This window comes from Falco cherrug, chromosome 13 (assembly GCF_023634085.1).
Source record: "Falco cherrug isolate bFalChe1 chromosome 13, bFalChe1.pri, whole genome shotgun sequence".
In the NCBI taxonomy this organism is placed as follows: domain Eukaryota; kingdom Metazoa; phylum Chordata; class Aves; order Falconiformes; family Falconidae; genus Falco; species Falco cherrug.
The window spans coordinates 1,058,436-1,079,396 of record NC_073709.1 but is presented as its reverse complement, the minus strand read 5'-3'; the positions used below and the strand labels follow the sequence as shown (position 1 = coordinate 1,079,396).

The window sequence follows — 20,961 nt, the reverse complement described above, 5'->3', positions numbered from 1 at the left end:
GGTCTTCAAGGTGTAGGACCAGATCCTGTGCCTGTATGTGGGTGCCTCCAGTGCCCACTGGCCCTTGTGGCAAGGCGCTACAACACGCTTCTAGCCCAGGGGATCTGTGGTGCGGTATTGAAATTCCTCTGTGCAGTTTTTCCCCATCGGTTGCTGCATCCCTTGGCATCTCTTTGTCAGCACAGAAAACTTCAGTAATTAGCAAAGCACCACTGAGCTTGTGCGTGGCCGACGGACGCTATGTATTGAGATGCTTTTATTGCTGTCAGTAATAAAAGTAGTGATGCGGATGGCTCTCTTTCAGTAGCTCTGTGAGTCTAATGCAGAAGCAAAAGCCTGGGGCAGGATCTCACCCTCTTTGAGGGGGGAGATCAGAACCCATACCCATAGGAGTATTTTAGGAGACAGCACACCCAAGAGGAGGCAGCCCTCAAGCAGAACTGCCTATTCCATTACTCTTCTGTCTCCCCTTGGTTCAGAGCCCCAAAAAGCGGTTTCCCCAGAAGAGAGGTAACGTGTGTGGCTCAGGAGTAGTTCTCGGTGGTTTTAGTCCTGCTGGAAGCCTCCAGCCTTGTGCTAAAAGCCTGCTGAGGAACCGTCTAGGTGTTTGGCAGATGAATACCCTGTTTTCCCTCAACTTCCCACACAGCTTGCAGGAGGGCTGACAGCTGCTGAGCAGGAGCTGTGCTAAAGCAAATCTTGGCTTGTTTGCTGTGGATGGCAGACCCAGGCTCAGAGCATCCTTTGTGGTTCTGCACGCCCAGGGCACAGATGGGGGAGTTCAGCCTCGGCTCCTCAATTGCTTACTTCAAGGGCAGGTAGAAAGTGCGAGCAGGGTCTGATTCTGGCTCCGTGGTTGTTAATCAGAGTGAGTTTTCCTGCGCTGGCTCAGTTCCTGTCCCCGTAGGAAGTGGGTGAAGTCATGTCTCCCCTCCTGAGCCCTGGGCAGCAAAACTTGCTCTGTGCCAGATTCAGGTTATTCCTATATGGCAGGAGGGAGCAGCTAAATAGGCTTCTTCAGTGCAGCACGCTGGGAGCTGGAGACAATGTGGAGCAGAGCTTGCCTTGCCCTGGGTCAGGGAGGGGTCTGGCTGCCTTGTTCCCCCGCCGCTGAGCTTTGCTGCCTGGCCCTGGAAGCAGGGGGTCCCCAGCACCGTTTCCTCCCCATTGCTGCTTGCTAGGCGTGGGGCAAATGCCAGCAGCCTCGTAGAATCATAGAATGATGGAGGTTGGAAAAGACCTTGAAGATGACCAAGTCCAACTTAACCCCGGATTGCCAAGCCCACCACTAAACTGTGTCCCGAAGCACCACATCTGTGTGTTTGTCAAACAGATCAGGGGTGGTGATTCCAGCCTGCAGCGTGGAGAAGCAAGCCCTGCCGGAGCCGTCTCCTCCCTGGCAGGCTCCCGCCAGCCCCCCAGTCCCGAAGGCTGGCCAGCAGCTGCTGCTTAGGCTGCCCGCACGCGGGGGGCTGCTGCAGGGGGGTTTGGTACTGAGCACCAGAGAGCTACTGGGATGTGTGGTTTGGGTTGGTCAGTAAGCGTGATGAGCTGGCCTCAGATCTTCCCCTTCCTCTAAGCCAGCACCAACACTTGCACGATAGACAAGATCTCCTTAGGGCAACGTAAGCATAAAAAATAATAACAAAAGAATTTCTTGGGTAGATCTGGAAGAACTGGCTGGGGATCACTGTATTTAGTGCGGCAGCAATGCTCAGGGTGGCAGGGGATGTCAGAAGAGGATCTGGGTCTTCTGCCCTACGCAGGACGGCCTGAGCCACTGCCCTGAGGTGCCTCTGCCCTTCTCGGTCTAACCACAGGCAGCTTCTCTGTGCTGCAGCAGCCTCTGGAGCTGTGAGTGATAACCGCCAGCTTGAGAAAGCACCGAGGTTTCATCACAAATGGGGGAAAATGAGGCATGAGATCACAGGAAAAATCAAGGCATATGAAACACGATTAATTAGGGAGCTGATGTGGAGCTCTTCAGTCACCTGTGGCACGACAGAGAGTTTGGTGTGGTGTGTTAGAGCCATTTGGGTTTGGTGAAGATGACGGTAACTACAGAACCGGGTGTGCTCGGCTGGCAGCAGGGCAAGCACAGCCTGTGCATCTCGGCCGCGGTGGGAAACTGTGGTAGGGGCTGCATCGCGTTGCAAATGGGCCGAGGGGAATTGTCAGGGGCGTTGCTGACTGCTCAGCTCCTGCACAGATCAGCATGGGGTTCCCAGCCGGGAATGTCGGTGTGTTGGGGTGCTGAATCCCTTTCTTCAGCTGAAATTGATGCTGGGCTTAGCTGGATCAGCTTACGTTGGTAAATGAGGCCACCTCTGCAAGGGCTTGGCGGTGTGTTAGTGGCCACTGTACACACGCAGGAAGCTCATTAAATCCCAGCCCTACGTGTTTATTGATGTTTGAGGCTGAACGAGTAACGGCAGCACGGATGTGCCATCACCTCTGGGCATCTCAGCTACTCGCAAGAGTAAAACATTACCTTGCTGTGATATTAGTCTGTGGTTTTGTGCAGACTTTGGAGAAGACAACCACCTCTGCATGCCTCTCTTCTCTTTCCTTTAAGAACCCCCTTTCTACCGAAGGTCCTGTCATCTTGCCAGGCTGGCACTACCATCAGTAGCTTCCAGGAACTTGTTTGAAAACAAAATGAAAATCCTATTGGCTTAGCCTCTAGATCAAGCCTTTTTCTTTGTCTTTTCTCTCTGCAAACCCACGGATGGATGTGGATAGGCAGCAGGGTTTAGCTGAGGTTCAGCCCTTGCTGTGTTGCGTTTCACGTTCCTGAGATCACTCAGGTTGCTGAGCCCTCGCGGTTTGTGCTGACTCCAGCCGGAGCGGAGGAGGCTCAGGACTTGCCTGAGCAAACCCTCTGCCTCGCTGCATCTTGACCGGAGCTGTGCCTGTGTCGTGCAGGGTACCAGGGTGGGAATGCCAAAACCATTTCTGGTTTTAACCTTGGTCTGGTGTGAGCGTTCACAGCGGCTCTGATGTCGCAGTGTGTTCGGTTCCTATCGAGCTAAATTCACGGCAACAGCCCCATAGCTTCTGGTGGCCACCGCTGTGTGCCACTGCTGGTCAGGTCTGTAGCTCTTCATCGCCGCGCAATTCTCCGATCCTTCAACACCAGGCAGGCTGGTAGTGGCTTCTTACCAGTGCTGGGAGGTGGGGAAACCTTCTGCTTCCCTAAGCAGCAGCCTCTCTTGGCTCCAAAGCTTTACTGTAGTGCGTGAACTGATGTAATTATTTCCGTTTGTGTTTAGTGCTAGCAGATGCAGACAAACTTGTTTTGTTTGGTGAGTTTTTAAAGGTCTTGTTTCCTGTGTTATCCTAAGGTGTAAGCCAGGCTCTGACGCCGTGGTTATTACAAGAGGCTGCTCCAGCTTTTCCTTGGACTGCCAGGCATTTAAGAACTTTGCAAAGGGATTTTCCTTTCTGCTTGCCTCAGGTCGTGGGTGCATGTTGTGCTTTTCTTCCTTCACTTGTGAGAATTCCCAGCAGGATTGGCTAGTTTCTGTTGGACTTTTATGTTCTTGTACGTCTGCTTCAAAGCGAGTGCAGGGTGGCATATACTGTAGGCAAAAAAAGGTGTAAATAGGAGTTTGTGCAATTATATGTTGACTTTGCATCTTAATCGTAGCAGTGCTGCAGCGGACTGAGGATTGGTAACTAATACGTTATACAAATAATTGGTTATATAGGCTTTTATGGTTCAAATCAATTAGATTGATGGGTGAGTATAATTGCTCTCCAAAGTGTTCCTTTATGTCAGATCAGCTAACAGTTAACAACTGTTTCCTGTCTTTGTTCCCCTTTTCCACAACTGCCTGTAACAATGATTTTTCTTTATATATACTGTTTTAGATAAGGTTGTTAAATTTCTTGCAAACAGAGTATGGCCTTCGCCCCTCTCTAGGGCCTTCTGTTTCAAAGCCGATGGTCTGTCGCTTTGAGGGTAGAAGAAGCGGAATTAAGTTTGTGCTTCATTTGCTTGATCGTTTTTTTTTTTGTTAGTCATGGCTTTATATCTCCCAAACTATGTAACACCCCTTCTGACAAAAAAGCTGCTAAAGCAACCCGTGGCGTTGACTGCATGAGCACGGCTTGGGGGTGGGTGCTCGGAGGGTTATTTGGAGTTAAAAGTCTCCTTTTGGCTCTTTTGTTCATCCCCAGAAGCAGACTTCCATGTGACGCCGCCTATCCCGTTCTTAGCCTGTGAAGGATTTCTGGGAGAATGTAGTTTTCATCTCTTTGCAGGGCATCCTGGACTGCAGCTTGTCTCTTCTATCATCAGTGGAAATCACTAGTATGTTCTTAGGTGCCATGAACCCTGGATGCGTTTCGGGGCAGAACTGACCATTCATTAGTCTCCTTTCCTCGTGGATCAATCAGCGTTCGCTGAGAAGCAGAAGAGTAGCTTGAAGGGTGATTGATTTATGAAGTGGCGTATTAAGCATGTCTTTGCCAGGCAATCAGAAGGAAGGTTCCTGCCCTGTCTTTCCCCGTGGGCCAAAAGCAATGTTTCAGTGATCAGCAACCCCAGCGTATCATGGCTGTAGTACCAATAATGATTATATATAGCCCACGGCATCCTGGATATGCGGCAGCGCTGTCTTGTGTTATCCAACAGTTTCATTGTCCTTTCAGTCCATTCTGCGAGGCTCCTTCACGCTGGGCAGCACAAAGGCTCTGTGCTGGCTCCCAGATATTCCTGCGCTGGAGTATTTCATCCCGTAAGAAAGCCAACAGCCCTTCCTAAGCACAGTGCGGAGGAGGTAATGGGGAATCCTTTGGGTGCTCCATTACAGGAGGATGCACAACAAGGAGCCTGGTGGAAAGCAAGGTGACTCCTAAGTGCAGGAGAGCCGTCTGAAGAGCCTGCGACCTGTCCCGTAGACGCTGTGGCTGGTCATTGCTCTCCATCTGCCTTTTCCTGCCCATCTGTTGTCTCACGGTGGCTTGCAGTGCTCTGGGGTAGCAGATCCTTTCCTTGCGATGGGCTGCATGGGCTCAGAGGGGGCTTTGCTGGGGGCTTTAGCTGTTGACAGCATCAGCTGTGGCAGCAGTGATGATTAGGGTGCCCTGAGCTTTGTTGTAGCCTGGGCAATGGTCCTGTAGAAACCCCTGTGCTGGCAGCAGTTATTTAATGGTGAGGTTTATAAACAAGCTGCTCCTAGGGCTGGAGTAACTAGCACGATGGTTTTAATGATGTCTGAAGGTAGCTCATGAGCACTGCCTCAGAGAAGCACTTAAAAATGACTGTCGCTGCCCTGTGTTTTGCTCTAGTGCTGGAAATACGAGCGTGGGGACTGACAGGTGGCCTTTGTCAGAGACCCAGCACACTTTGTAGGTGATGCCATTAGCTTCCTGACAGCAAAACAGCTCAGAGCAGCGCTCCTGACTCTGACCGAGGTAGCTCTGTGGGAGGTGCAGCCAAAAGCGTATGGTGGGGAGGGCTGGATCCAGCCGCAGGGGACTCCTCTCGCTTTCCAGAGATCGTTAGCCTGGTGAAGTGACTCCCTTCTCCGGTGGTGAAGTGGTACCAGCAGACCTTTGCATGCTGTTTGAAAAACCAGAATATGCTGGTGATGGTGAGGCAGTTGGGTATCGTGATAGTAGCAGGAGCAAAAGAACTGCTCAAAGGGTCGATGTGGAGGTACAATGACACTTCTGAGTGAAGAGCTCGGCTTTCGTTGCTTGCTTGTATTTTCAGTGAAAAAGCAGCAGGACCTGTCTCTTTTAGAAGAGGTGAGAGCCAGGCATAGTTTTCTGACAAACTGGGCAAATTAACTTAAACTTGCTTTCCCTGTTACCCAAATATTCTGAACCTGACTGTCATGCACTCCTAAAAAGGTTTAAAATCCAAATTCAGCGAGGAGGGAGTTACAGGGATAGAGGGAGAATATTACGGTGAGGACGAAAGGCAGCAGAGTGCTGTTTTGTTTCTCTTCAGTCTAATCCATCTGGCTACCAGCTTCCTAATATTTAGAGCAGTAATCGATGGAGGAAGGTACTGGCTGTTGAATGCTGGGAACGCATTCTTCATAAAACCTGAAATTTGTTTTGAAATCTTGTTCAAGGGTTTGCTTAATATTCGGAAAGATATTTTAGCTCTTCTGTAAATTCCCTCTCCTCCTGCACAACAGGCCCCCCAGAGGACGACCCAGTGCTGGGTTTCTTACTTTCAGATAGTTAGAAGTTACCATGATGTGCTGAGATACCGGTGGCCATAGCCATGCAGATGGATGCTGGAATAAAACACGGTGGTGTTCCCGCTGTCTCAGAGAGCATCGCTCAGGAGTGCACAGCCCAAAGCACCTGCTCTACTGCTGTGTAAGAAGCCTCTCTTTTAATTTCAAGTTCAGGTGTTGCTTTGTTCAGGTTGCAGAGTGAGCTGTGTCCTGCTGTCTCTGGGAAATACGTCAAAAGCATGTAAGAATGAGAGAGCTGACAGCCTGTAATAAGATCATCGTGTTGTGTAAGTAACGATAGGGCAGGTACGTCTGGATTCAGTAAATGTGCTTTCATGGCAGCAAAGCGTCCCAAAGCACAGACCCATGGACATTACCCCATCAGGTGAAATACCTAGGGCTACATTGCTGGTACAGTACAGAGATTGTTTTGTTGTTGTTTTTTTCTTTTCCTCCAGACTTATATAGTAAACCATCAAGAGTCTTAAATAAATGTCACATCTAATTTGGCACCCAGGCCGTGAAGCCTGCAGCTGCCCTGGGCCAACCCTGACAGCTCTGCTGTGTCGGTTTATCTGCCTGGCAGAAAGACCTGCTGCTCCCTCCTGACTCGCTGGCGTCTGCACGCTCTCGTCTGTACCGGGAGGTTTGTGGGTTTACACAGTCAGCACGATGCCAGATCCTTCTCTCTGTGGTAGAAGGTGCTCCGGCAAAGCCCTCCAGCCTTCAGAAGCGTCCTCGGTGCCTGCAGCCGGGAGTGTAAGTGCTCTCCAGGAGAGCAGCAGTAGGGGATGCTTAGCAAAGCATGTAGAAGCAGGCAGTGCATATGCTTTCTCCCTCGTGGGCCTTGGAGGCAGCATTTTTCTGTGCTGGAGGCTTTATTCACGTCTTTGTTTAATCGCTTCTGATGGTTTTACCTTCCAAGCCTTTGTCCAGTTGCTTTGTGGATTTATAGCGATGAGCGCCTGTAGGCACCTATGGCAGTACGTTCCAAAGGAAGGAATATTCCTAGGAAAAGTACTAGAACTACTTTTCTCTCATTTTAACTAATACCATTTCAGGCCCTCGGGTTCCTGTTTTACAACAAATTGTGACAATTTTTTCCTTGTTCACTTTTTCCCAGGCCATTCATACTTCTACAAACCTACCTATCTCCTGTGTGGTTTCTAGGTTGAGGAATCCTGTTCAGTCTTCGTATAGAAGCTGCTCTGTACTTCGGAGAAGGGCAGAAATTTCAAAGGCTTCAGCCTGGTTTTTAAGATCAGAACTATACCCATTATTTCAAGACCCACCTGGCCATGGGTTTAGACAGCGAGATCATGATAGTTTTCGTGGAGTTCATTTTGCAGTAGTTGAAGATGTCAACATCAGGCTAGACAGGAACTCCTTGACAGCTGGGAAGACCTACATCACGCTGTCAAACCACAGATCCGTGGTCATCCACAATCGGAGTAAAGTCATAGCCCACTCCAGTGGAAGGCTTTTGTTAGTCAAGAAGAGGAGGATCAGGAGAAGCTGAGGTTCGTTGGGAAGATTCATTTCAGTAAGACAGGCTGCCCAAGGGTAAAACTAACGTACGGCCTCAGAGGGATGTTGGTGCTTTTTTGAATGGCGTAGGACAAGTAAACCATCCACGACACCAGGGTGTCCCCCCCTGGGCTTCAGGGTAATGGAGCTCAGTGCTTCCCATTCCGGTTCCATCCATGTTCCAGCTCATGTTTTGGGGAGGAAAGGCTGCATTTCCTCGGAGAGCAAATTGCCATCTGTGGGAGCCCTAAGTCAGTGAGGCCAGGTCCCTGGGCTCGCAGAGGGTCTGTGAGGCTGAGGAAGGTGTCGGCACTCCTTACCTGGGACTGCGTTGAGCGGTAGCACCTAACAGCTGCAGGCAGCGTACCTGCTGTGATATTCACTGCAGTTTCTTCCCCTCCAGCTTTGATAAGATGGCAACCTTCTTCAGCCTTCTTGTCCAGTAGTGCGCAGGGCAGGGTGCTTTGCTGGCCCCGAACGTTGAGGCCATCCGGCTGTAGGATGCTGAATTGCCTTGCGCTGTCCCGGCTTCCAGCACAGCGAGGTATCCCTGCCCCTTCTCCGGGGCTCGGAGAGTTCGGAGGTGGAGGGTTCTGCGGGGAAGGCAGGGCAGCACAGGACTTGGAAGTGCCTTTGGGCGTCAGCACCTGTGTCTTCGTGGTGCTGAGAGGTGGGGCAGGCTCTCCACAGGGTGTCTCTGAAGCTTTGAAATTCCATTTGGGGCAGCAGGGAAACACTTCTAGCCCAAGGGGATGCACTGGAAAGACACTTAGAAGCTGGGGTGATTCAGGGAGTCCTTGTGTGCCTTCTCAGAGCTGAATGGCTGTAGGTGTATAGGAGTTAGTCTGAACCCAGAGCTGGTCAGGAAACTGCCTTCAGCTGGAGAACTTTTTGAGGGCTTCTGAGCAAATAAAGTTCAGTGTAATTAGGTCAGAAATGCCTTGAAGGCCAAAACTAGTTTTCCACTCTTCTCTGTTTTTAATTGCGCAGTGTGTGACTTCTGTGCAAGATCAGTGTGTTAACAGAAAAAGTCTCATGACCTTCTCTTAGTACGTCCCTGCGCCATTCTTTTAGCATCTCTTCCCACCTGCCTATCTCAGATGGGACCCTGAGTGATCCTCTCTCCCCTCAGAAGCAACCAGGTTTCCCCACAGTTAACTTCAACCCATTTTTTTCCAATGGCACTTGATCTTATGCCAGCTCGTGTTCTGTACTCTGAGCAGAGTGCTTTGTTCTTCCTTACTTGCAGTCTTAGGGGTGGTCATAGCTCCGAGGCCTCTGTGCTGCTGTAGCAGAAGCTTTTGAGATGTCAGAGCAGAGAGGACCTTTCCAATGGGAGGAGGCAGTTCAGCACCCTGCGCTTGGCTGTCACCCCAAAAGACCTGGATCATCACAAGGTCTACCCAGGGGTTTGCTCTGTCTCCCTCCTGCAGGACTTTCTGGGATTCAACAATGGAATTATTGTCTGTTGATGAAGGCTTAGTTGAGGGTTGCTCATCTCGGTGCCTGGAAGCCCCCCTCATGCACAGCGCTGTAGGTCAGCCGTGGAAAAACATTTCTCATGACACTCCACAGGGAGCAAGCCAAAGAAAGTATTTTTGGCACTGGTGACAGCATTTGCCCGAGGCTCTGTCTGCGTGCTGCTAGTAATGTCCATGGCTGTGTTTCCTTTCTAAATGCATTGGAATTTAGCTGGGTGGTGATTGCGGTCCTGTTTATACCACGTTGCCCTGATGTGCTGTGTATGGAGCCTTCCCCTCATCGCCCTTGAGTAGTCACCTGCTGGTCCTTGGTGGCCAGGGGACTGGAGCGTGAAGGGGGCACATCCACGTGCCAGCTGGGAAGCAAGTGCTCTGCAGCAGTGCTCCCTTCTCACCTCTCGGTTGCGAGCTTTAAACACTAGAATGATTGCTGCTACAACTACCGAGTGAGGGAGAGGTGACCTGTGTCAAAGCTCTGTGGAGAAGGCCAAAAAGAGAAAAATGTTGAAGTGGTTCAAGGCTGGATGTAAGGGTTTGCATTCAGAGATGCTGGTCCTGCCTTCGTTATTGGGTGATGCTAGGCAAAGTCCCTTCACCTCTCGGGGCCTCTGTCTTCATGCATATAAACCCATTAATTTCACTGAAGTGATGCAATGCCTGAAAGTCCGTGAGTTGGCTTTTCAAATGCTCTGGGATCCTCTGCTGGATGGCAGTGTAGGCAGTGGAGCAGATCTAGTTTGCTTATCCCTGCCAGTCCAAAAGGGAAGGTAAAAAAGAGTGATGCTGGTAACCTGCAGCTGAATCCCAGCTGCTCTCCCCTTGCCAGCGAAGCACTGCAGTGTGTGCTCCTTCATCTTCATCCATCTCCCCAGAGCACCTCTACGGGAGGAAAAGCCATCTGAGGGTGTTGGTGGGTTGTCCATTAGTCGTGGCAGTAGCTTTGAGCCAGGAGGCTCTCCTGAGGGCTGCTAGCTTTCAAAAACCTCCTCTTAGCTCGTGAGTGTGGCGTAAAACTACCTGCCGTGCCAGCGAACAAGTGATAACCTGATCTGCTTGGGACCCCGTGGCTTGGGGTCAGCCCCTTGCTGAGCTGCTCCTGCTGTTCCTCCCCCAGTGCGTGGCTGCTCCTGCGCTTACGCGACAGTCTCTGCAAATATGTTGTTTATTAAATGATCTGCTTGGTTTGTGTCTCCCCATGGCTGCAGGGGCTGTCTCAGGCTGCAGAAGCAGGAGGAGAATGAGAGGGATTCTTTTCTCAAGCAGCGTGCAATGGACCCCACGCTCCAAGAACGCCTTTCCCTTCTCTCCCGCGCCTTCCAGAACCAGAGGGCAAAGGTGCGAGAAGACTCTATGCTTTTCTCCAGTGATATTTTTGCCATTGAGCCGGTGGTAAGCAATAGCTGAGAACCTCTCTTCCTCCTCCTCCTCCTCCCTGAATGAGGTCACTTGGCAGATACCCGCGTCAGCGTCTTGATGTGCCGAGAGGGAAGACATGAGGTTTCTAGTGAGGCTGGGAGAGGTTGTTGCAAAAAGCGTTTCTAAACAGCGAGCTCCTGGCAGGCGGCGAGAGCCTGCCTAAAGCTGAGCTCTGCTGCAAGGGCTATAAATTAAGGGCACTTCATAAGTGTCCTTACAGTGTTCAGGGGTACTGATTATTATATATAAGGGCAGGCCTTACACGTAGCGTATGGGGATTAACCATGGGCATTAGTTCACCTATTGAAGAATGAAAAGGTCCTCTATGGAAAGGAGGCCAAGTTCAGCCCGTTTAATCACGGAAAGACCAATCCCTTCATATAATCTGGATTTATACCATGTGTGACTCTCCCTCCCAGCATCGTCTGTGAGCCTGCACGCAAGGCTGGCAGCTTTAAACGAACTTTTTGAGTTTCACTGCAGACTTGGAGAAAACTTTTTGCTTTTGTGTTTGCGCAATCAAAACCTCATGTCCTTCAACGAAACAGAGCCCTGACTGAGTATTTGCATGGTCTGAGATGAAGAATGCCTGCTGCCTGAGCAATGCAAAATCCCTTCTCATCCTGTTGCAAACGCTAGAATAATCCGAGCCTCTTCTTTCTTTTATAGTAGGTGAAACTATTATTTTTTTTTTTTAAGGAAGGGGATCTTGTTCTCTTCTTGGTTACTCCTATAGCCCGAATGAGGCTGAGAGCCCCCCATGTGAGCACAGCTGCAGTTTCACACCACTGCAGCTGAGAGCAGCATGATGGGACCAAGAGCCTGTGTCAGAGCAGCAGGGGTATTGCAGAGAGCGGGAGCCGATCGCCTGAGCTGTGCCAGCTGGTTTTGGAGCATGTCGCAGGGCTCCTGCTTCATTACAACTGGGCTAGGTCTCCATAACGAGCTTAACCTGCTCTTGGGCTCCTGAAGTGCATTAGGGTGAGGTCCAGCAGCCTGGCTGCCCGCTGAGTCCTGGTGCTCCGTGTAGCGCTGTACGGACCCAGAGTGTAGCCTGGCCTCAAGTCCTGAGTGGAAACCTTTCCTGAATGGCTGTGTTGATGTTACAGTTTGCTTAGGACTGGGTGTAAGTGGGATACTACAGGAGTCGTTCCCCTCCTGGCTGGTTCAGCATTATCAGTCTTTAGATTTCCATTAATTCCATGATTTATGGACCAATGGGTTTCACATTCATAGTTTTGCTGATGTCTGTCTTCCCCCCTGGCGTACGGGTGTCTTCACATCAAATGTTAGTCTTTTTTCCTATCAAATGTAAAATCTAAAAATCCACTGCTGCTGACTTCCACAACCTTCTCCCCGGTGAGAGTCCCGTAACTTGTAGCGTGGACAGAGACCCTTCTTGCAGCGCCGTGTAAATCTGCTGGAGGGGCCCCACCAGAGCTGGGACCTTGCTGCCTCGGACCTTCTGGCCAAAAGCGGCGGCTGCTCTTCTCACCTATCACCTGTGGTGCCTGGGAGCACCCTATAGAAAGAATCAAACCCTTGGAACAAGCGGCTGGAGGTTTCCAGAGGTTAGGAGGCCGCTGGAGGGACGATAGCCTTGGAAAGGCTCTCTGGGCAGGGTGGCTTTGCAGGGTTTGTGCAGCAGCTTTGCTGTGTAAGCGGGCCGTTAGCTGCCAGGGGTTGCTCTCAGTGGAAGCTGCAGCAGGCTGTTTTCAGCCTGTATAAGGTTAACTTGCTGATGAAAATAATAAGAGAAAAGAGGAGGAGCGGTTTTGCAGTCAGCCTGTGACCATGAACGTTTTGAGCAGCCGTCCAAGCCTGTGGGAAACAAGCTGTTCTGTAACTCTGACTTCCTGAGTGCATCTCAAAGTTGATTTATTTTTGCAAAGACACATGGTATGTCAGCAGAAGCATCTGTGGTAGAAGCCCAGGTGGCTCTCAAAGGACAAAGTCCTTGCTTTTTGCTGCACCTTCCCCACCACAGCTTAGCTGTAAGTCACAGTACAGACACGTGGGAGCTGACTCCTTGGAAATGGAAACCAGAGGAAAGGGAGGAAAAGGATTTGTAATCATTGCTCTTACCTTGACAAGTCATCACTGTCTTGTCATTGCCTGGTAGCGACTCCTCAGTGCCACGTGCCAGCTCTGAGCCGATGGAGGTGGTCTTCAAGATGTGCAGGTTACGCAAGTGCTACTGCTGTTGGTGCAGAGGTTGGGCCAGGAGATAACAGCGATATTTGTTCCTGCAAACGTCCACCTCAGCTGAGGTGCCCAGCTGGTCCCCATCCAAATGAGAGGGGACTGCAGAGCACTTTGGTTTTTGGCAGAAGGCGCCATCTCCAGTGGGAGCTATGGTCCATCCCTCCGCTCGCTGTGGGTTCGGTTATTGATGGGAAGGGGCAGATACTGGCTTTGGCGCTGCCTTTTCCCTGAGTGCCCTGAACTAACAGGATGCACTTTGGGGAGTCACTTCAGTACTTGTGTTGCCAGCTCTGCCTTTGGGGGTTTTGGTGTGCTTTGAGCAGTGATTTCCTTTCCATGGATCACCTTCTCCCTCCACCAAACAAAGCAGGCCGACAGTTGGTGGTGCCCCACTTTCCAAGACCAGCTTTTTCCTTTTCAGGCTGGTGGAGGTTGAGGAGATTCGCATTATTTAGGGGCTGAGGGAGGGGAAATAGGATCTGCATCTATTTATGGTTGGTCTCCTTATTGAGGTCACTTCTGTAGCGGTGAGTCATGGTGTGCCGTCCCCTCGGGTATCACGTCGGCATATGCTGTAGCAAAGCCAGGGCACAACAGCAGGAGTTTTTGTGCTGGATCATCATACATCCACCGTCTGTATTTTATGCCACCTGCCAGCTGCAGCCTGCCTGAGGCTGACATTAAGCCAGAAGTGTTGCAGTATCGTGTTCACAGCACTGCATAGTTGCATTTCTGTCCTGGCAAGCATCCACGGTAGTTTTCCATGATCTGACTCAACTGCCATCTTACGGAGAATATGCTAGCCGCGGCAGACCGCTGGCTCCTGCCGTGTCCTAGGGCTGGTACGCCTATGTAGCAGTAGCCCGCAAGGGTGAGTAGTGAAGTGTATCCTTTTAACCAGCAATTCTTTCTTCCCCGTGGGGTAGCAGGAATGTGAGGAACCTTTCCAACAGCCTATTTTCATTTCCCAGGAGAAATAGGTCACAATATTTTCCAGTTTTATGGTCTGACATACAGCAGTAATGAAGGGAGAAATGGCAAAGGTTTCCCAAAACAGTCATGTCCTTCACAATTTTTTTTTAGCCACAGAATAGTAGAATAATGTGTAACTGATGATTTCTTCTTGCCCTCTCCCTTTGAGTCAAACAGTCTGGCGTGCAGCTTCACTGACAATACAGGGAAGCTGATTGTGGCCGTACTGCCTGAAGTTTCTGTCCAAATACGTTGAATCCTGGAGAATGGTGATTTCATGTCAGAAGCTCAAGAGGTTTGAGTCTGTTAACTGCTGGTGCAGGTTTTCTTGGGAGTGAGGATATGAGTGCAAGGCTCCATCAATAATGCTGCGTTAGGATTGTTGCAGAGAGCTGTGCGGGTGCATATGAATGGATGGGTTGTGTTGCTCGTCCGTAGGCTTGTCTCCTCTGATGCCTTAGAGCAGTCTCATCTGACTGTGCCTTGGGATCCAGCAGCACCCTGGATGTAGGGAGATATGTCCCTTACCAGGATCTTATTGCACCACTGACTGGCTTCCTGGAGCATGGCAGGACATCTGGTGAGTTATACAGCGTACAGAGAGATGCCAGCAACACTGCAGCGATCACCGTGGTCTCGGTGGTGTTGGGCATATCATCCCGCTGGGGCCTCGGCCGCTGGGAATAACACCTGCAGGGACCCATCGCCACTCCCTCGCTGTTTGAAGATTTACGCTTGCATGGTTCTCCCAGGTTCTTGCTGAAGCTGGACTTTTTTTGTGCAGCGGAAGTTCACCATTTTGGTGTTCGGTTTGGGTTATTTTGAGCCAGGATCACATTCTAGTGTCAGAGAAATGCCACGTGGGCACTGACCCAGCTCCGGTTCCGCTTCCGACAGCAGCGGTGATGCAGGAACGGGAGGAGGCCAGGACAACTAGGGCTTTGTGTCATGGGCAATGTCTCATACCCCCTGTGGAGACCTGCAGGCAGCTGGAGCAGATTGCAAAGCCCTGATATTCCTCTTCTGCCAGTTGTTGCCTGCAAGCAGAGGGAGGCTTGGACAGTGAGCCCTGGCCGGGGTAGCCAGCCCTGACGGGACCTTGCCTTTGTTTGTGAGCTGGTTTACGGATCTCTTCTGCAATGATGAAGGCAGGCATGGTTTTCTTTCTTTCTGTCTTTGTAACTAAGAATGGAAAAATCCATTTGACTTGCTAAATCTCTTCTGATCTGAGAAGACGTGTTCACATGGCTGTAGTGACACAGGGATATAAGGGAAGGTTTGGAGGGAAACCGTATCTTTTCTTTAGGTCAGCTGGCACTTCTGAAGAGATCCTTGGTATGCCGAAGCCAGCCAGTTTAGTTCCTTTATTATAGCCCTAATTAAAAAAAAAAAAAAAAAAAGGCAAGCCTTTACCGGGTGCTAGTTAAGGTAAGGGACTTAATTTTTTTCACAGCTGCTTCCAAAGTCTTACACATTTTGTAAGTGTTGTTTGCTCCTTGCTCGTCATTGATGCTCTAAATAAAGGCTTACAGGGCTGTGGTTGAAAACAAGAAATGTAACGTTTGAAGGTAAATGGTTTGTTGTCTCCTGTCTTAGGAGGGAGATGTCTGGCCAAATTCTTCAGTTGAAATTTACGTGATCTTCAAACCCCGAGAAGCCAGAGTGTATCAACAGTCTGCTGCGACATCTCAGGTACAGCTCCTTTCTCCTCCTCCTGCTACCCACAGCAAAGGCGAGGCACAAATACTCTTCCAGCCCAGTTGGTTCCCACGGAATTCCTAGGAAGAGCCGGTGGTCAGCAGGGCAGTGCCAGCACCTTCCTGCTGTCCCCGTGGCTCCCAGCTGGTCTGTGCAGAGCCAGGGCTTAGCGCGCCTGGCTCCGACCGCTGATCCCAGAGCAGCCAAAGCAGCGAGCTTTCATACCATGCATTCGTTGTGCTGCAAGGTGTTTGTAAAGGCAGAGAGGTACACAGCAGAAGAGCTTTGGTGGACGAGCACTAAGCCCCTGTAGACCTCCAGGATGAGCCTTTATTACGTGGATGCACCATCGGGCTCCTGAGGCGGTAGGAGCTGAGTGAAACGTGCTCCCTGCCCCTGGGTCACCTCCCGCTCTCCAGGCGCTGCCAGACCGTAGTGGCTGAGCCCTGCTGAGCGCAGGGTGTCTGTGAACGTGCCACACGTGTGCTGCTGTCCCTGCGTGGGAATCGTCACCTCGTGGCTCAAGTCTATGCTTCATCTGGGTCGCGTGTTACAGGGCTCGCTGTCCTCAGCAGGGTGAGCACCCTCCCCAGAAGTCAGAGTGCGAGCAGCCTGCTAGACAAGCTTTATGCTCCTCCCGGCTGACAGAAGTGCTGTCAGGTCTTTTTCTGGGAGCGGTTATCACTGACCCACCGAGTTACGCCGCCTTTGCCCTTACAGAGGTGATGGCCTTGCTGTGCTGGCACGGGGCAGGGAATGCCTGCAGCAAGCTCCGTGGTTCAGGTTACCTTGTCCTTCCTCTCCGTCCGTGTGGTGCTGCTTGAGGTGTTTTTCAGGAGTGGGAGGTCCCTGTCAGATTTCCATCCAGGGAACGCTCTGGTTTTCCCCATCTAAGAGGAAGGAGGTGCGAGGCCCGTGGTCCCCAGCAGCCAGGCTCCCGTTCTGGAGGGTGCTGAGATCACTAACCCAGCTGCTTCGAGCCATTCCTTACTGCTCCAAGCTGACAGATACAAAGGCCATGAAACAGCTTTTTATTGATACGGTAATTGCGCAGGGTTTACTTGGCAAATGCCACCTACAGTAATTAACCAGGGCTCGTGTTAACAAACCGCCTTCCTGGCCGCCAGCTGCAGTTGTTAGAGCTGTGGAAGGAAAGGGTTGATTTAAAAAGTTGCTCCCAAGGGAATCCTGGCTCAGCGCTGTGCTCCTGGCCCTGGGATTTTTGCTGTGGTGGTGGGGCTGTCCATCACTTTGCTGCAGGGATCTCCAGGGGTTGTGCCTGGAGAGCTTTTGTTGTTGTTGTGGCAGAGAAATAGGAAAATTACTTACATGCAACCTGGGAGTTACAGGAAACAGAGCTGGGCAAGCGATCAGTGTTTAGAAAGAGGAGCCTGCTCTGGAAAAACCCTCGTGGTCCCTCAGGAGATCTGAACTCTTCCATGGGCCCCTTGGGAGAGGACCTCAAGGAGGTCACCTACCCCCCATCCCTCACAAAACAGAGCTGAGCCGCTGTATCGTCAGGGTGGAGACTGTCCCAGGGTGCAAAAAGAGTTTAAAGAAGAAACCCGTGATCTTTAACTAGGGAGTCATTAATTTTGCTTCTTGACGACTCTGAGCAGTGTGACAGCCTTCCTCGTGCATTTGCATGCCAGTCACAGATCCCTTTGGAGGACGATTTGCAGACAGCGTGTGCCCCTTGCAGGGAATATTTAGAAGCTTTGCCCTAGTGCAGCACTGTGAAATTGCAGTTGGATCTCGAGCCCCACGGGGAAGTGGCTGGCCTCCATGTGTGTTTTTGCAGTTGCCTCCATAAATTGCTTAGCCGAACGCTTCTGGATCAGGTGATTTACAGAACTCATCAGCACTGTGCAACTTGCAAAGCCAGCGGTTAAGAAGTGGTTTGAAATTTGTTTTGTTTAAGCTCAAAATGAACTTTCTTAGTTATTCATGCAAATAAAGCCATGGCTCTTGAGTGCTGGAAGGAAGCCCGTGGTGGGGGGGCTCAATCACCTAAAATTCTTTTTTTGTTGTTTTTTTCTGGATATGGAAATGTACTGGGTTACATCTGATTTCTTCCAAAACCCATTTCTAAGCCGCTTTTGCAGGGAGAAGCAAAATCCTAAGTGCTGATCCTTCCTTCACTTGCCGTGTCCTACATCGTGTAAAACTGGATCTCTGTGTTGATGTGGTTGGTTGAGAATCACGTTCAAAACCAACCTCAAAACCTGGGGACGTTCCGTGGGCAAAAAAATGAGTGCCAGAAAGCAGCAGAAGTTAGGGACTTGGGAAACAGTTCTGTGCTGTTGGGCCACCCACACCCCTGTTTCTTTGAATGCCGAGTTGTAATCCCTCCATGATGTGCCAAGGTGTTAACCCGACTGAGATCCGAATTCTCACTCCACAGAACCAGGTGTGGCTTTGGGACTGAGGACAAGGAGGCTGCGGCCCCTCCATGCCCTGGTCCATGTGCTCTGGGACATGCTGTGGTGGGGGCATCACACGGTCCCAGCCCGGGGCACCCAGGCCTTGGCCAGCGGCTGGGTGCTCCTGGAAGCCCCAGCTGCTAGCGAGGAGCGGGACATACTCTCTTTTTTCTTTCTTTTTCTCTCGGCTGTCCTGAATGGTCTGTATTTTACTCTGCTCCTCCTCCTTTCAGGAGAGCACTCTCTGAGGTTCACCTGGAAGGAGAGAGCATAAAACTCCCAGGGTTTCCTAAAGTTCCAGCATCAATGTAGGGGCAGAAGAAAGGATAGCTTCCGCAGACCTTCCAGGAGAGGCTGAGGGCCTGCTGCAGAAGGGAAAGAATGGCCACTGATTTTTTTTGATGATAGTGGCCGTGGGGCATGCCTCACCCATGATTATGGGCAAAACTTGTCCCTTGGAAATCTTTGTCATTTCCTAAGAGCTTTGATGGTTTAGAACATCAAGTTTTTAATGAAAATTAGGCCACATGTGATGCAAGATGGAAAAATCTTCTGAACAGCGAGCACCCAGTACTGCCTCTTTTCGGGTGTCTGTGCAATAGAAGTACACAGCCCTCTGATGCGTGCCTGAGCTGTGAAGTGTAACTCATCTCTGCTGTCAGCTGGGCTTCGGCTGGATCCACTGAAAAACCACTGAATTCAGCAAAAGCTCCCTAGCTCTTCCTTTCTGGCTTTGGATGTGATCAAACATCCCCGTGCCACGGTTGCAAGCCCAAAGTCAGGGATCACTGAAAAGGCTGTTCCAGGAGGGTTTTTTCCAAGTTGTGATCTAGTCACACGTGGGCTGCTCTTTGCAGTAAGAAGTTGGTTTGGACATTCTGGAATGACTAAGCAGCAGACTTTTATAAAAAAAGAAATCAACTTTCAGTCCCTAAGCTTTAGTTAATGGTGGGTGTCACACAAAAGGAGCTCAAAGGATAGAGGAATAGTTTTGCACAAAAGCCACAGTGACGGTTGTGTACAACTTCTGGGGCTATCTTCTGCTCCTTGTGCTACTCGCTTTCCGTACAAGAGTAGAATGGGATGGCAGTGTTACCAAAATCTCGGAATGAAGAACTTACCGACACCAATGTGATGTAGATAAGCAGACATTTCTTTATGGACGGCCGGGTGCGTGAGCGAGTCCCCTCACGATTGACGCACACCATGGTTCAAAATCATACACCTTGTATAGAACTCATTCATACATATTCATTAAATATCCATGCATAATCGTAAGATTTCCCATAAATCATTAACATACTCTCCTCTCGTACCCGATTCTGCGCAGTAAAGGTTAGAAAGGTCCGGAAATGGGTCTGGGGTACGATTTGGGTAGGTGGTATGTGAGTCGGTGGTCTCGATCTCCCCCTGCCGGAATTACCTGCCACTTGAGGTAACTGTTTCTTGGCCGGCAACTATGGGTTGCTTCACTCGACTCTTCCCAGTTCACATAAATTCTCATTTTGACATTTTAGTACATCCTCCTAGGTTACATATAAACAATCATCTCAAATCTTAAGTCTGTTATCTAAGTTCTAAACATTCCTAGTAGGTGATTCTGACCAATTCCTCCGGCCTTGGTACGGGGCTGTACAGAGGATTTTCTATAGCCGCTTTTTACTATAACTGTAAGTTTCATTTAAATATATTTTCTTATCCTCTTATATTTCTATTACATGATTGATTTTATAAAATCAAATAATCAATCAAATAAAGTCAATCTTAACTTATTAGCAAATCTATAACATTTCCCCATCCTCTTATATTTCTATTACATGATTGATTTTATAAAATCAAATAATCAATCAAATAAAGTCAATCAATCTTAACTTATTAGCAAATCTATAACATTTCCCCCCTTTGAAAGTGTTGAAAATCATTATTTCAATACTTTCACATTATTTACATATCATTTGTTTCAACATATTTTGGTGGTGGGCTATACCTTGGTGGACTGGTTGGTACTTCTCTCATGATCATACGATTGATTGCAATTCTATTGGTAAACTGCTTCTTCAAACATGCATATACCAACATGATCATCAAAAAGACAATCAGTAACAGAAACAAAGTTTTGATTAGGGATTGTATCCAAGAGCTCAAGTTCCTTCCTAATTTGTTAAAAATTTTCCCTAACCAGTCTTCTGACATATCTTCTTGAATTGATTCTGTTTCTTTTTCAATTTTATCTAATAAATCCAAATCATGTTCCACATCTTGTGTGACATTTGAAATGGGGATGCAACAGTGGTCCAGTTTATCTTTGAGATATCCACATACTCCATGTTCTTTAAGTAGGAGCATATCTAGTGCCATTCTATTTTGTAAAGTCATTCTAGAGGTCGCCTGTAATTGTATATTCAATTCCTTAAACCCCTTTTTGGTAACGTTTGCTAATTTTTCCACTTGACCAGTTAACTTATAAAGCCATGCTCTGTTTCTATATGATGCTATAGGATTTAAAAGTGATTCAATTGCCCAGCCAATTTTCACTCCTGTAGATGGTTCATTCCAAGTATCATCATTTGTCTCAGATCTCTTTGTTCGTTTCAGTTCTAAATTTTCTAGAGATCCTCTAAACGGTGATTTCTTCCAAATCGGACACAATGTTGGCACGCCTAAAGTTATTTGTTTCACTTTACCATCTAATGGTAGATGAGTTGTCCAGGTTCCATCACTCAATGCCCAAATTAAATGTCCTGGACTTTGAATAGTAGATTTTCTACAACTAAACATAATTCCTCTTCTGGGTATATAGGCGCTAGATAGATTGAGAGTATTCTTAAGACCTCGACAAAAACAACCATATTTTAAAGCGGCAGCCAAAGGAGGGATTCTTTGAATTATTAAGTCTGCATTGCTACAATCATACACTTTTTCACATTTCCACCATGGCACTATTTTATTCTCCTTTTCTCCCAATGAAGTTGATCTATCATTGACCCAGGGTAATACTGAAAACACTTTTCCATCCCAGGTAAAACACCAAGGAGTTTT

General features: G+C 49.3%; 1 pseudogene; it reads left to right on the top strand.

The window, feature by feature from the left end:
- LOC129737285 (hydrocephalus-inducing protein homolog) overlaps positions 1 to 20,961 on the top strand; it is a 61,359-nt pseudogene that overhangs the window by 24,424 nt on the left and 15,974 nt on the right.